Here is a 13507-nt window from a genome sequence, read left to right as displayed (position 1 = left end):
CATCAGGGGGATATAAACTAATCAGCCTGGCAGAGGTATGCTCTCTACTGAGTGCCCTTCTAATTTTTTATATAATTGTCTCGGAGACGACTTTGAAGCTCTCATATCTTCGCTGCTGCATTATCGAGGTCCACATGTATTGTTACATTGAAGGGGGTATCCATAGCTAGATTGTGGTAAGTGTAGTATGGTCCTTGTGTTTTGCATAGGTTAGATTGCCATGTAACCAGGATCTGTCAGAGTAAGTCATTTGTTACACATGACGCTGTTGAGGCAATGTATGTAATTTGTAGACAGATTAATTATGCATTTGTAAATGTCTCTTGTTTGCAGACGAGGCTAGGTGAGGACTTCCCATTGCAAAGGCACATGTGTGCATCTTGGCCAATTGCGATCTCTCTGGCCAGTATGTGCCAGCCATGGCAGCGCAATGTGCTATGGAGCCCAAAGTTCCAATGTACATTGACTTTTATTGGGGCTGCCACCATGGGCGAAACCCGAGAGGAAGACTCCGTCCAGGAGGAAGAAGAGAACAGAATCCACCAGCGGAGAGAACCAAGAGAGGCTCGTATGCAAGAAAGTTGAGCAAGAGGTCCACAGAGGAGTTTGTGAGGAAGACGTTCTTGAAGTAGCTTTGGGATAGACCCAAGCTGGTATCACCCTGCCTTTGGAGAGGAGAAGAAGCCACCATGCCTTTCGAGAGGGGAAGAAAGACCTCAGCACTTGGAGGAGGAAGAAGAACTGCTCACCAGGAGACCTCGGGGAAAAGGACGGACGACCAGTTGAAAGTTGAAAGCCAACTTATTGCTGGCCCTGCTCGTGGGTGTCTTGCTTTGTCTTTGGACACCAGCATCACTTGCTCTCGTCTCCCTCCTGGTTTCCTTAAGTGGGCTGCATTGAGCCCTGCATCCACCCTGTGCATTGTGGAGACAAAGGGAAGTCCCACCTGCATTATTGTGTTGTACAAGTGTGATCTGTTGCGCCCAGTGGGTTCGGTTTGACGTTTTATTTATCCTTCTTGTATGTAAATTTGCATATCCTCATTCTTCTCTTTCTGCCTTTTCACTCACTTGATTTGTTCCGTTTATTATAGCGTCTTGTCGACCCCTCTTTCCTGCACTTTGCTTTTCAAATGAACCCTTTAAAATGTAAGAAAGGGTGCTTCAGCCATTTGCTTTCCATTTGTGTTTGCAGTCATTTTTGGCTTGGGAAATGGTAAAGTGAAGTAATACTGAGCGCATGCCATAAAAGATTGTTTGGACCATCCCTCGGGACGAAAGGTCCTGGCTCTGAGGAATCCTGTATTAGCGGAGACTCGGATGCGACCGAGTAATATATATATATATATATATATATATATATATATATATATATATATATATATATATATATATATATATATATATATATATGTATTGTGGACTCGGTGTTCAGGGATTACCACGAGAGGCAGCACTCGAATTCCTCCTGAACACGTGGCCCTGTAGGCTGACATGCCGTGGATAATTCCGTGGCCCAGTGAGTTGGTAAGCGACCATAAACATCAATTGATTTCATCAACTCTAACAGGGTTACCCATCGAACATCGTTTACCTGAGAAGCTGACTAGATTAACCGAGTTTCGTGTCCTCAGTGTGCACATGAACTACTGCCGAACGAAACGGTGAGTGCGCACTGGTTAACGAGAGCAAATCACGTGGGGTAAAACTTCCCATCTAACAATACTTTGCTCTGTGCTGGACAAATGGAGGGAAGGATGCTACAAGCTGGTTGAGCTGAATTGAAATTGGTTTATTTACAAACGAGTATGAGGAAAAGCATGTGGCACAGTGAAGACAAGGGGTTTATTCACAGGGGATATACGTACAGCAGGGACATGTAGTATTAGTGTGGTGCGGCATAAAACATACAACGATACACATTCATGTAGTACAGAGACAGAATACAACTAACCCGAACTATCTATCTTAGACAATCTTACTTTGAGTTAACATGATGGGCACCATCAAAATCACTCTGTGGAAGGGTAGATAAGTAAGAGAGATAAGAACAGCTGAGACATTCAGCTTACCCGGCATATACACGCGGGCATGTGCTCGTCCAAGGTGCAGGGGAAGGCAAGGGTGCGGGATAATGAAGATCAAAAGGGAGGTGGCTGGGTGCTTGATGAAGAGATGCGGTGTTGGGTGTTCATAGTGAGAATGACAGGGTGTGAGTCGGTGGTTGCTCTAAAAAGAGCCATTGTTCAGGCTTTGCTTTCACTGATGGCTCTTGTGCGTCCAGAGTAGATGATTCGGAAAAGAGACGAACATGTAAGGATCAGAACTACTGATCATCTATGATTGCTGATTTTGCCTCTCGCTCAACACTGCGCCCGGACTGCTTGGCGCTTGGTCTGTTTCCTCAGCCTTCCGATCCCCTTGGCAGCAGCACTTTTACCTGTGACATGTGGCAGATCTACAATAGCTTTATGCTGTTGTTTTGTTGTTGTGGTTCTTGTTTTGTGTCGATTTTTGAAATGTGCACCCATTGGTCAGACAGCTGCTGGACCATACCCACATCTCTTGCTTGACTCCACCCACCATATCAATTGCATGATATTGCCACCATCATGGTTTTCTGATGGGCCGAACACATTGGGCCTGTAGGCCTCTGTTGATTATAGACTGTCCGTGTTTGCTGCATCAGATTTCCATTGACTTCATTTGGGTCGAGTGTTACTCATGATTAGGGACCCCAAAAAATCTAATCATGGTGTTGGTTGCATCACAACCTGTGAATGAATGCAAACAAATAGGTGCTTCATGTTCATACTTCACAGCACCATGCATTATCATCGAGTGTTTTGATGTCAAGTCGATGCTGTTTGGTCACAACACCAGTGTGAAAGTAAAAATTGACGTCATTTCATCACAAAAGTTTAGCGGTAGTACAAAGCCATAAGTGTCAGATGACTTCACTGTGATGTCTCTGGAAGACATCGATTGTGCTGCATGTAAACAGTGCACCAAGATCACAGTATCTGCTTCACAGATCACAAGAGGTGAGGTCCGGTGTTATGTGACCATCGGTGCTTGTCAGAGAGACACAGATTTCCCCTCAAACAAAGAAGAGTTGGCGGTCCAGCAATCTTTCAACATATTCTTCTTTTGTCCAATCACCAAGAAGATGTTTAATTTGTTTACCTTTGTTTGCGCTGTTCATAAGGAATGAGTTCCAATCTCTTGGAAGCTTGGTTGAAGGCCCTTTGACACGGAAAGTGTCTGTTGTACCTCGTCACCTACATTCTGCCAATTTGATAGAGTTTTCTATATTGGTATCTGTGACAAAGTCCACTCTTTTTGCCTTTGGTATAGTGAGCTGACTGTCTTTTCAGCCAATTGTCCTAAGTTCTGTAGTAGACTGGTCATTGAGTGAAGGAGGGCATTTCCATAAATGATGTGTACTTTGTCATTACCTCTCATTCCAAGTTACTGCTCTTGCATCCTCTAATTTGAGTAAGAGGGTAGATTTCTCTGTATTGATTGGGACACCATCTGCGGTGGCCAAGACTCAGGGTAGTGGGCTTTGTGCGTACGATAGCCCTCTCTCTTAGCTTTTCCAAATTCACTGAGATCCAAAATTACAATGGGCCATTATTATCAATATCATGGTAGTCGCATTTTGCACACGAGCTGGTGGAAATTCTTTCTGAAAGACAAACTTCGAGACATGATGACCTGGATGTCTTGTCTGCCAGCTTGAAAGATGTGATTGATGATGATGACAGTGTTTCAGTGTTGATGATGATGACATCAGTGAAGAAGATGAAGAGTAGACCTAGAATTTGATCTGTGGAAATATGTATTATTCTGACATTATGTCTTGTATTCTGATGGTTATTTTTGTAGTGAATTGTTTCCAAGATTTTACCTTTCTTGATGTGGATCGACATAGATCTTTATATAGATCATAGTAGTACATAGATTCAACACTTGTATGAACCGAGCAAGGCATTCCACAGAAGAGAGAAACCAAAATACTTCATGTGATCGTTTTTCCTCTGCCACTGAAGGTGGATGAAGGTTGTTTTCACCCCTTAGGCCTAAGTCACATTTGCTCTATGGCGAGGAAACGGCAGCCGTACGCCCTCTGAATTGACAGAAACGTCCGGCGGCCGCAGAGTTTCTGCGGTGTCCTCAGGGTGGCCCTACGCCGTTTGGCTATCTTTTACAGGCTGTAGGGGTCGCTGTGGAATTATAATGCGGAGTTATAACTTTTTTCATTTCTACGTTCGCATAAGTAATTCGACATGACGAAAAAAAAAATCTGGTAAAAAAAAATATATATATATATATTTAACCCACTCGTTACTGTCCATCTGGCCGCACGTTCGCCTTAGGGTCCCCCTGCGGTCGCCTTGCGGGCACCTTGAGGCTACCTTGCGTCTGCCTTAAATTTTATGGCCACCGCAGGGCCCCCTTAAGGTCACCGTGCGACATCAAATCAAAGACCGTACGGCAACCCCACGTTTTCGGTCTCCACAATTTATAAATAGGCCGTGCGGCTCCCCGAAAAATAAAAACGTATGTCACTGTTACATTGTGTGACCGTGGAAATACTGCGGCCAGCGTATAATTGCTAGTGGCCGTAGATTTTGGAGACCCCACGGCCGCGTGGCAAATGTGACTTAGGCCTCTGTCTGTTTATTACATGGCGAATTTTTTTTTCCGTTAAGTATGTTGGTCTGTAGAGTTTGTTTTTGTGCAGGGTATCTCAAAAAGTTGTGGAGGGATCCGGATGAAATTTGGGGGGCAGGTTGGGTGTGTGACAAATATGAACTGATTAGATTTTGGTGAAGATCCGAATCCGAATGCAGATACGATAATTATTTAATTAGTAAAGTGATTATTCACCATTGAAAGGTGGGGTCAAAAACGTACAAAATATAGCACGATATTTCATAAAATTTACCGGTCCTGACATGTTCTACTGGATCAGGCATTGCGTGGTAGAGGTATGCGCTCTACCAAGTGCCCTTCTAGTTTTGATGTTTGTAACTAATGTACAAGATGTTGTATATAATTGACCTGAGTGTACGATCAACGACTTTGCGTTACATGTTAAGAGAATTAAAGCTAAATTTGGCATATTTTGAGTGAATTTATTGTCTATATCGAAATCCAAACAACAAATATACAATTATATGTTTTTAATGATAGGATAAATCAAAAGATACATTTTGATACCTGACACTGCACATAGATATATAGTGACAGTCACACGGGTGTATTGTTAAAATCGCTCATTTTACACCTGTGGTGCTCTAAGGGTACGAGTAAGCACCCTCTGACAAATGGTACACAAACATATTTCAAAGGCTTCGAACCCATATTAATAAAAAAGAAACATGGTTTGAAAAATTCCTTAATGTGTGGAAAGGATTTCAGTATCTGGCCCTTGCACTATAGCGTCCACCTGAGGGAGGGCACGCTCATTGATGCAGAGCCCTGCCTGCGAAATGCAATCTGACCATCGTAAAATGGGTTGAAATTTGTGCATGACTTCTTTTTAGAGGAGCTCAACTCCCCCCCCCCCCCGCCTCTAAGCCGTCTCACCTGGGTTTGAATCCCGACCCAGCTAAAAACTGTCATCCCGGTGTTTCACAGGCAGGGTGATTGATAAATATGTGTGCCATCCTTTAGATAGACGACAGGAGTCCTGTCTACCGAGTGTGGACGTTAAAGATCCCACGGTGTCCTTTGCAAAGAGTAGGTGAGCTATCCCTGGCACCCTGAGCAAATTCTGAATTCCTGCCCCAACGTTATTATTATTATTATTATTATTATTATTATTATTATTATTATTATTATTATTTTTTTTTTAATACAAAGTCAAGGCTCGTGGAAGATTGAACATAGACAGATCAGGACGCTCAAGAACAAAAGGAACAGCAGAAGGAGATGGGGGGAAATGCCAACAGCAGGGTGGGGGGGGGGAGAAAAATAGATGGACAAACAAGGGATGTAGGTAACGATGAGGCGTCAGGGAGAACGCAACGGGTGGACAAGATGGATCCAGAAGCAAAATTTTGGGGATGGCAGTGGGTGGTTTAATGGGAGTAGAAAATATCATGGTTTTGGATGAGGGACTATCTGAGATGGTGGTGAACAGTTGTCTTGAAGACCTGGAGGGAAGAATGAAATTGAAGAGGATGTGGAAGTTTATTCCAAAGGCAGGAAAAAAGAAGAACAATCAAGTGGTGGCGAGCAGCGATCCTGGATTTAGGTAGTTTCACGACGAAGGGGTTGCTGGTGCCTGGTGGACCGAGTGCATCCTGCAAATACCTAAGTTTAACATCAGGCCTGGCCGGCTGGTTCGTGAAAGACTTGTGCCAAAATTTTCCCTGGCCAACCCCAAAAGAACTTGGTAATTTTGGCCGTTAAAGAAGCCGAAAAAATGCATGACCTGGGATGCATCGTTTATCAGAAATTGGTTAATTTTTATAACCGAGATGGTTTCATGCTACACCAATGGCCGAAAGACCCGAGGGTTGCCAGAAATTTGACGAGGTTTGTCCGAAATACCCGCGAGTGGATCGGGCCAAGAAAATGTTTGCTTTTGTGCTCGAACATGTTACAGAGCACTGTTATAAAACGGAGATGGTTAGATCTTGGGGGTATCCGCCATAATTGAGAGAGTCTTGAAGACCTGGAGGGAATGCATCCTGGGAAAGCCATGGCATCCCAGGAAAGTATGAAACAAGACGATCCCGTAACATACAGGACACCTTGTCAGCCTGTGACTGTGGGACAAAGCATTTATCGCCCGTTTTGTCGGTGGTGTCCGAGTGTGCCTGGGCAGTGTCTGTGCTGTCGGGCAATGACGAGTATTTCTGCTGGAGTAATATAACTGATTTATCAATTAATGCAAATCCTTCACAGACTGTCAATTGAACCGAAAAAATAAAACCTCCCAATCTGTAGTGAATATGAGACCAGCATTTTCATCTTCACTAACATTTCCATTGTCGCCATCTTCGTCTGAATCGCTCCCAAAAGGCTCGCAATGACATGGCTCCATAAATCTCCCGGACAGAGTTTCAATCACTCGTTTTTTTCTCAAATAGTTTCTTCAAAATCTCACTGATCAGTTTCAACATAATGAGAACCATTAGAGTTGCTTATAACGGTAGAATCGGTATCAGAATCCGAGCTCGAAATACGGACACTGTTTCTCTATGTAAGACGCCATTTAGATCAAGGTGGGTTCTGAGTGTGACTGCACTGGCGAAAATCGACACTTTCGGGATTTTTGTGATTTGCGATTGGATTTGTGCACTTTGTGATTGGCAAAAAAAATTCACAATTTTTTTTCCCCCTTTGAATTAAACCGTGATTAATGATTTTCAATGGTTTTGAGAAAAATAATATTGCGCTTGGGTTCCCCTTTTAACGAAGCTTGGCAAATTCTATTTTATTAACTTTTTGATTACGTTTCAGAAGTTTAGGTTTTCTTGGAGTGGGTTATTCTTTATTTTCAACTTTTGCACTTCCAGGTGGCCATGCATGCTGTCTTTTGGATAGCCTTCATTAAGCTCTGCTTTGTAACGACCAGTTTTGATGCATTGATGAAACTGTTTTTTTTTTTTTTTCCTTGTTCCAGAAGTTTTGCGTTGGTATGCTAGACCAGTAAGTTCCTGGTCCGAGCGCAAACTGCACTGCAAGTCAAATCGCCACCCGTGCGGAGACTCTTTGCTTCATGCAATAAATCCAATGAGCCGCCTTTGGGATGGGAACGCTGTTTTCGGCGCGAGCGTTTTGTGGAACACAGGGAGGATTAGTCGGGGCTTTGTCGTGGCCTATCATTTGTACAAAAAGAAGAAACAACGGGTGCTGCTCACGCAGCATGCCGCCTGGGTGGCCTCGAAAGGTTTGAGCTTGGGTGGTCTGCTTGTTTTTTGGATTTCTCTTTACTTACCCCCCCCCCCAGCCCTCCACACACTGACACACACACTTGTCATCATGTGGCCTCTTCCACCGACATCCACATTTCCACTTTCCATATTCATTCCCTCATTAATTTTCCAAACATTAAAAACACATCGCCGATACGTTGAATTCACGAATTCCCATCAAAACCCATCAAATTCGCCTTCTCATCAATACATTGACCTTATGATACCTGGATCCGTGGTTTGAATCCCATCTAATACTGAGCAAATCGTGCGCTGATTCGTTCATTACCTCCTTATACCACTCGTCTATCGAAACGCATCTATATACGAGTGTATATACAGGGTGGCCAAGAAATACATGACATATTTATACTTCATATGTAAAAAGAGTCTTTTATCATACAAAACTACAATCTCAGGAGATTACATCAGCGACCTTTGTCTTGAAAACGATGCCTTTTAAGTGTCCACCATTTTCATGTTTGCATTTACGTACAGGAAATGCCACACCATGCAATGACACGTTCACTGTGTAAAGGTCATTGGTGGTACTGCTCAGGATTTTCTTCTGCCCCAAATCGGGTGTTCTTGTTGACGTAACCTGATCAGAGCTCGAAAGGAGGCTTCATCTGACATGATTAGTCTCTCAATAGATCTGTCATCCTCCTCGCTCATCTGAAGAAATGTTTGATAAAATTTCATCCTGCTTTGTCTGTAAACATCACTAAGATTGTGAACCACTTGAATTTTGTATTGAAATATGTGCAAATCATCCAACAGCATGATCTGAACTCTGAAGTGATGTTCTCTTTATGTTCAATGCCTGTAACAGTTTTCTTCAAATGGTGCGGACTATGTGGAGCACGAACACGCGCAGCAGCAATATTGTTAGTCAGATGGATGCTTCTGGGTCGTCCTGGAGGAGGCGAGGCTTGTGCACTGGCAGTTTCAGGAAACGTTTTGGCACGTGAGAGTATTATGTTTCTGGAAGGACATTTTCTAACATTGTAAATTCATTTGAAGTCTCTTTGAACCTGGATTATTGAACCAGATTTGAAGTAGAGTTCCAGGATCCTTGCTTTTATATTTGTCCACTCCTCCATGTTCGTAAATCCTACAGCAGTCCTTTATAATGCACAATCGGAAAAAAAAGAAAGATTATGAGCATTGCTTAGGATTTCACTTGAATTTTAAAATATATATATACACAAAATATTTAAAGCACTGACTGACTGATATTAAAGATCGGTGCCTTCTGGGTGATGTAGAAAAATGAAATTTTACGTATCGAAGCCAGGACACCGGCAAATCGCAGAATCATCAGACAACATCCGTAAATGAAAATATAAATGAATGAAAAAAAAATGCAGGTGAGTGACCTCGAGACAATGGGGAAGGATGGTAATTCGGTGTACCGACAGACATCAAATGCGATACACCAGGAAAAATCAGAGCCATCGGAAAGCATCCGTGAATGAAAATATAAATGAATGAAATATCAAATGCAGATGAGCGACCCGAGGAAAGAAGGAAACACAATTCGTATGAAACAGCTGTTTGCCGTATTAACGTGGGGAAACACGTTGATTTTGGCAAACAGCTTGGAAATCGGGTGTTATTTCACAACTCGCTCAGGGCGACGGAGCGCGGACCACTCGCTCAGGGCGACGGAGCGCGGACCACTCGCTCAGGGCGACGTGGCGTGGAAAAAGCATCTGCAGTGAGTGAATGATTCGCTCAGAATGACGTAGCACGGTACCGCTATTGACAATGGGTGCTCATCGTTAAGAAATCATTTTGACCTGTTCTAAGTATATGAACTGTTTCCCCATTGTTTTGGGTCCTTCACCTGCATTTGATTTTTCTTTTTTTTTTCTTTGCATTTTTTTTTCATTTATTTATATTTTCATTTACGAATGCTTTCCAACAGTTCTGTAATTATATCCTGGTGTATTGGTTTTGATGTTCATCAACACATATTACCATGCTTCACCATTTTTTGGGGTCGCTCACCTGCATTTTTTTCATTTATTTATATTTTCATTTGTGGATATCGTCTGATGATGCTGTGAATTTTTTCCGGTGTACCGCCTTCGATGTCCATTGGCACGCAAAATTTCAGTCTTTCTACATCACTCAGAAGGTACCGATCTTTAAATCAGTTAGTAATTACAAAGAGCTTTATATAAAGACAAGCCGATAGGCGACGAGGGATTCGCTAGGATCGAAGCGCTGGATACGATGCTTTTCATTCTGACTGATCCGCCGAGGAAGATTCATTGCCAAGACGTATTGGTTCACATACAATTGTTCCTCTGCCTGGCAAGATTTTTCCTATTGCGTACATTGCCAACTGGCACGCCCACTTTCCTACACCACTCCCACTTTCCTACGCCACTCCCACTTTTCATCAACCACGTCCACTTTCCCTAAGCTCCGCCCACTTTCCTAAGCCCCTCATAAAAAATGACGGTAAATAGACACCCGATTTTTGAAGGACTACCATTTGAAAAATAAAACCTCAATCAAAAATCGGCTCGAGTAAAATTTTCTAAATATCTTGAAGTGTTTAATTCCGAAGTCTCGTTTTTCTACATTCAAAACTGAAGGACAAGTATTGAAAATACTGTACGTGGTTTTTTTTGGCCGCTGCACAGCAACGGTGGTTGCTAGGCAACGAAATTCAAACGCGCACATTCCCTACAAATACTGCACATGTTGGCAAAGTTTCATCGAAATCGGTTCGCTGGTTCGTGCTGTGGAGCCTCGCGTTGCAGACACACATACACACACAGACAGACAGACAGATGGAAAACCTGACAATAAGGGATATCTAGCATATAGAGCGAATCCAATATATAATGATACTGCCTGATGTGGAGGAAAGTTTTTGGTTAGAGAAGACAAAAATTGAAGTTTTCTGACTAAAGCCAAAGTATTGCATCTGGTGCAAGTCTAACTCTGCACATCACCCAGTCAAAACCATCCTTACTGTCAAGCATGGAGGTGGCAGCATCATGTTATGTTGCTGTTTTTCATTAGCATGGACTAGCAAGCTTGTCAGGATAAAGGGGACAATGGACGGTGCAAAGTACAGGAGAATCCTTGATGAAAACCTGCTCGAGTCGGCCATGAATCTGAAACTGGGTAGGAGATTCACATTTCAGCAGAACAAATGATCTGAAGCACGAAGCGAAAGTAACAATGGAGTGACTTTAGAAGAAGAAAATAAATGTTCTTGAGTGGTCCATTCAAAGTCCTGACTTGAACTCAAATGAACATTTATGGCATGATTTGAAGAATGCAGTCCATCGACGATCCCAATAAAACTTTGGCAGAACTACAGCAATTTTCACATGAAGAATGAACAAAGATTTCTCCATCTCACTGTGCAAATATGGTAGAGACCTCCCCAAAAAGACTTGGAGCAGTCATTGCTGCAAAAGGTGTTTCCAACAAGTACTACAGTGCCTTCAGAAAGTAATCACACCCCTTGACTTTTTCACATTTTGTTGTGTTACAGCCTGAATTTAAAATTGATTAAAATTATATCTTTTGTCACCGATATACATAAAATACCCCATAATGACAAAGTGAAAACGTGTTTTCAGAAATTTTTACAAATCAATTAAAAATGAAAAGCTGAAATGTCTTGGGTCGATAATTATTCAACCCCCTGAGTCAATACTTTGTAGAAGTGCCTTTCGCAGGGATTACAGCTTTGAGTCTTCTTGGGTATGTCTGTATCAGCTGAGCACATCTGGAGTTTGGGGGTTTCTCCAATTCTTCCTTGCAGATATGCTCAAGCTCAAGTTGTATGGGGAGCGTCGGTGAACAGCAATCTTCAAGTCTGGGCTTTGTCTGGGCCACTCAAGAACTTTCACGTTCTTGTTCTGAAGCCATTCTGTTGTTGCTTTGGCTGTATGCTTGGGGTCATTGTCCTGTTGGAATACAAATCTTCACCACAGTCTCTGGTCTTTTGCATTCTGAAGCAGGTTCTTCTCAAGAATTTGCCTGTATTTGGCTCCATTCATTGTTCCTTCTATTCTTAAAAGTCCCCCAGTCCCTGCCACTGAAAAGCATCCCCATAGCATGATGCTGCCACCATCACGCTTCATGGTCGGGATGGTGTTAGATGGGTGATGAGCTGTGTTCGGTTTCCGCCAGATGTAGCGCTTTGCATTCAGGCCACAGAGTTCAATTTTCATGTCATCAGACTGCAGAATATTTTGCCTCATGCTCTCAGAGTCTTTCACGTGCCTTGTTGCAAACTCCAGGTGTGCTGTCATGTGCCTTTTCTCAGGCGTGGCCTCTATCTGGCCACTCTCCCATAAAGCCTCGATTTGTGAAGTGCTGCAGAGATTGTTGTCTTTCCGGCAGGTTCTCTCATCTCATCCAAAGAACTCTGTAGTTCAGTCAGAGCGGTCATTTGGTTCTTGATCACCTTCCTGATCAAGGTCCTTCTTTTGCAGTTACTCAGTTTGGTCAGACAGCCAGCTCCAGGAAGAGTCTGGATAGTTCCATATTCTTTCCATTTCCAAATGATGTTGCTCTCTGTGCTCTTGTGAACTTTCAACACTCGAGAAATTGTTTTATGCCTTTTCTCACATCTATGCCAACTCACAATTCTATCTCTTAGTTCTATAGACAGTTCCTTGGACTTCCTGGCAGAATTTCTGCTCTGACATGCATTGTCAACTGTGGAGCCTTATATAGAAAGGTGTGTTTCTTTCTAAATTCTGGCCAATCAATTGAATTGGCCATAGGTGGACTCGACAAAGTTGTAGTGACATCTCTAGGATGATCATAGGAAATTGGATGCACCTGAGCTCAATTTGGAGTGTCATAGCAAAGGAGTTGAATACTGTTACGGTTGTGGAAATTCGCAATACACCATAAAGGTCCCCAGCTCAGTTATGACGCTAAGTTTATGCGCAGATAGGTCCCCACCGTTGTTTAAAGGGATTTATTCGTGTTCACCGGGCTGCGACCCTTTGAGATAGCCGTTTTTCTTTCGCTATCATCATTTTGGCCCGACAGAGCACGCTATGACCCTTTCCACCGCAAACACCGTCCGAAAACGTCGAGCGAAGGCCCAGTGAAAAGAACTGGGATGACGCGCGAGTTTTCCTGCCGTTTTTGCGCCGCCAAGGCTGGCACGAGAAGCGGCGAGGAGCTTGCTCGCGATTGGTGGACACGGGGCATGAGGCGGTCGGAGTAAGGGCACGCCCCTTTTCGAGAAGCTTCTCGAAGGGAGGCGGAGCCGAAAACGGGGAGGAGCCCCACGCTATATAAGGCGGACCGCACGCGGGCTCGTTCTCTCTCTTGGTGGTCGAGGTCGAGTTCCCTCTCTTGGTGATCGAGGTCGAGTTCCCTCTCTTGGTGGTCGAGGTCGAGTTCCCTCTCTTGGTGGTCGAGGTCGAGTTCCCTCTCTTGGTGGTCGAGGTCGAGTTCCCTCTCTTGGTGGTCGAGGTCGAGTTCCCTCTCTTGGTGGTCGAGGTCGAGTTCCCTCTCTTGGTGGTCGAGGTCGAGTTCCCTCTCTTGGTGGTCGAGGTCGAGTTCCCTCTCTTG

The sequence above is a fragment of the Eptatretus burgeri genome, chromosome 2, assembly GCF_056783735.1.
Source record: "Eptatretus burgeri isolate ZD-2024b chromosome 2, Ebu_testis_v1, whole genome shotgun sequence".
Lineage (NCBI taxonomy): Eukaryota > Metazoa > Chordata > Myxini > Myxiniformes > Myxinidae > Eptatretus > Eptatretus burgeri.
Note: the sequence above shows the minus strand (reverse complement) of the source record.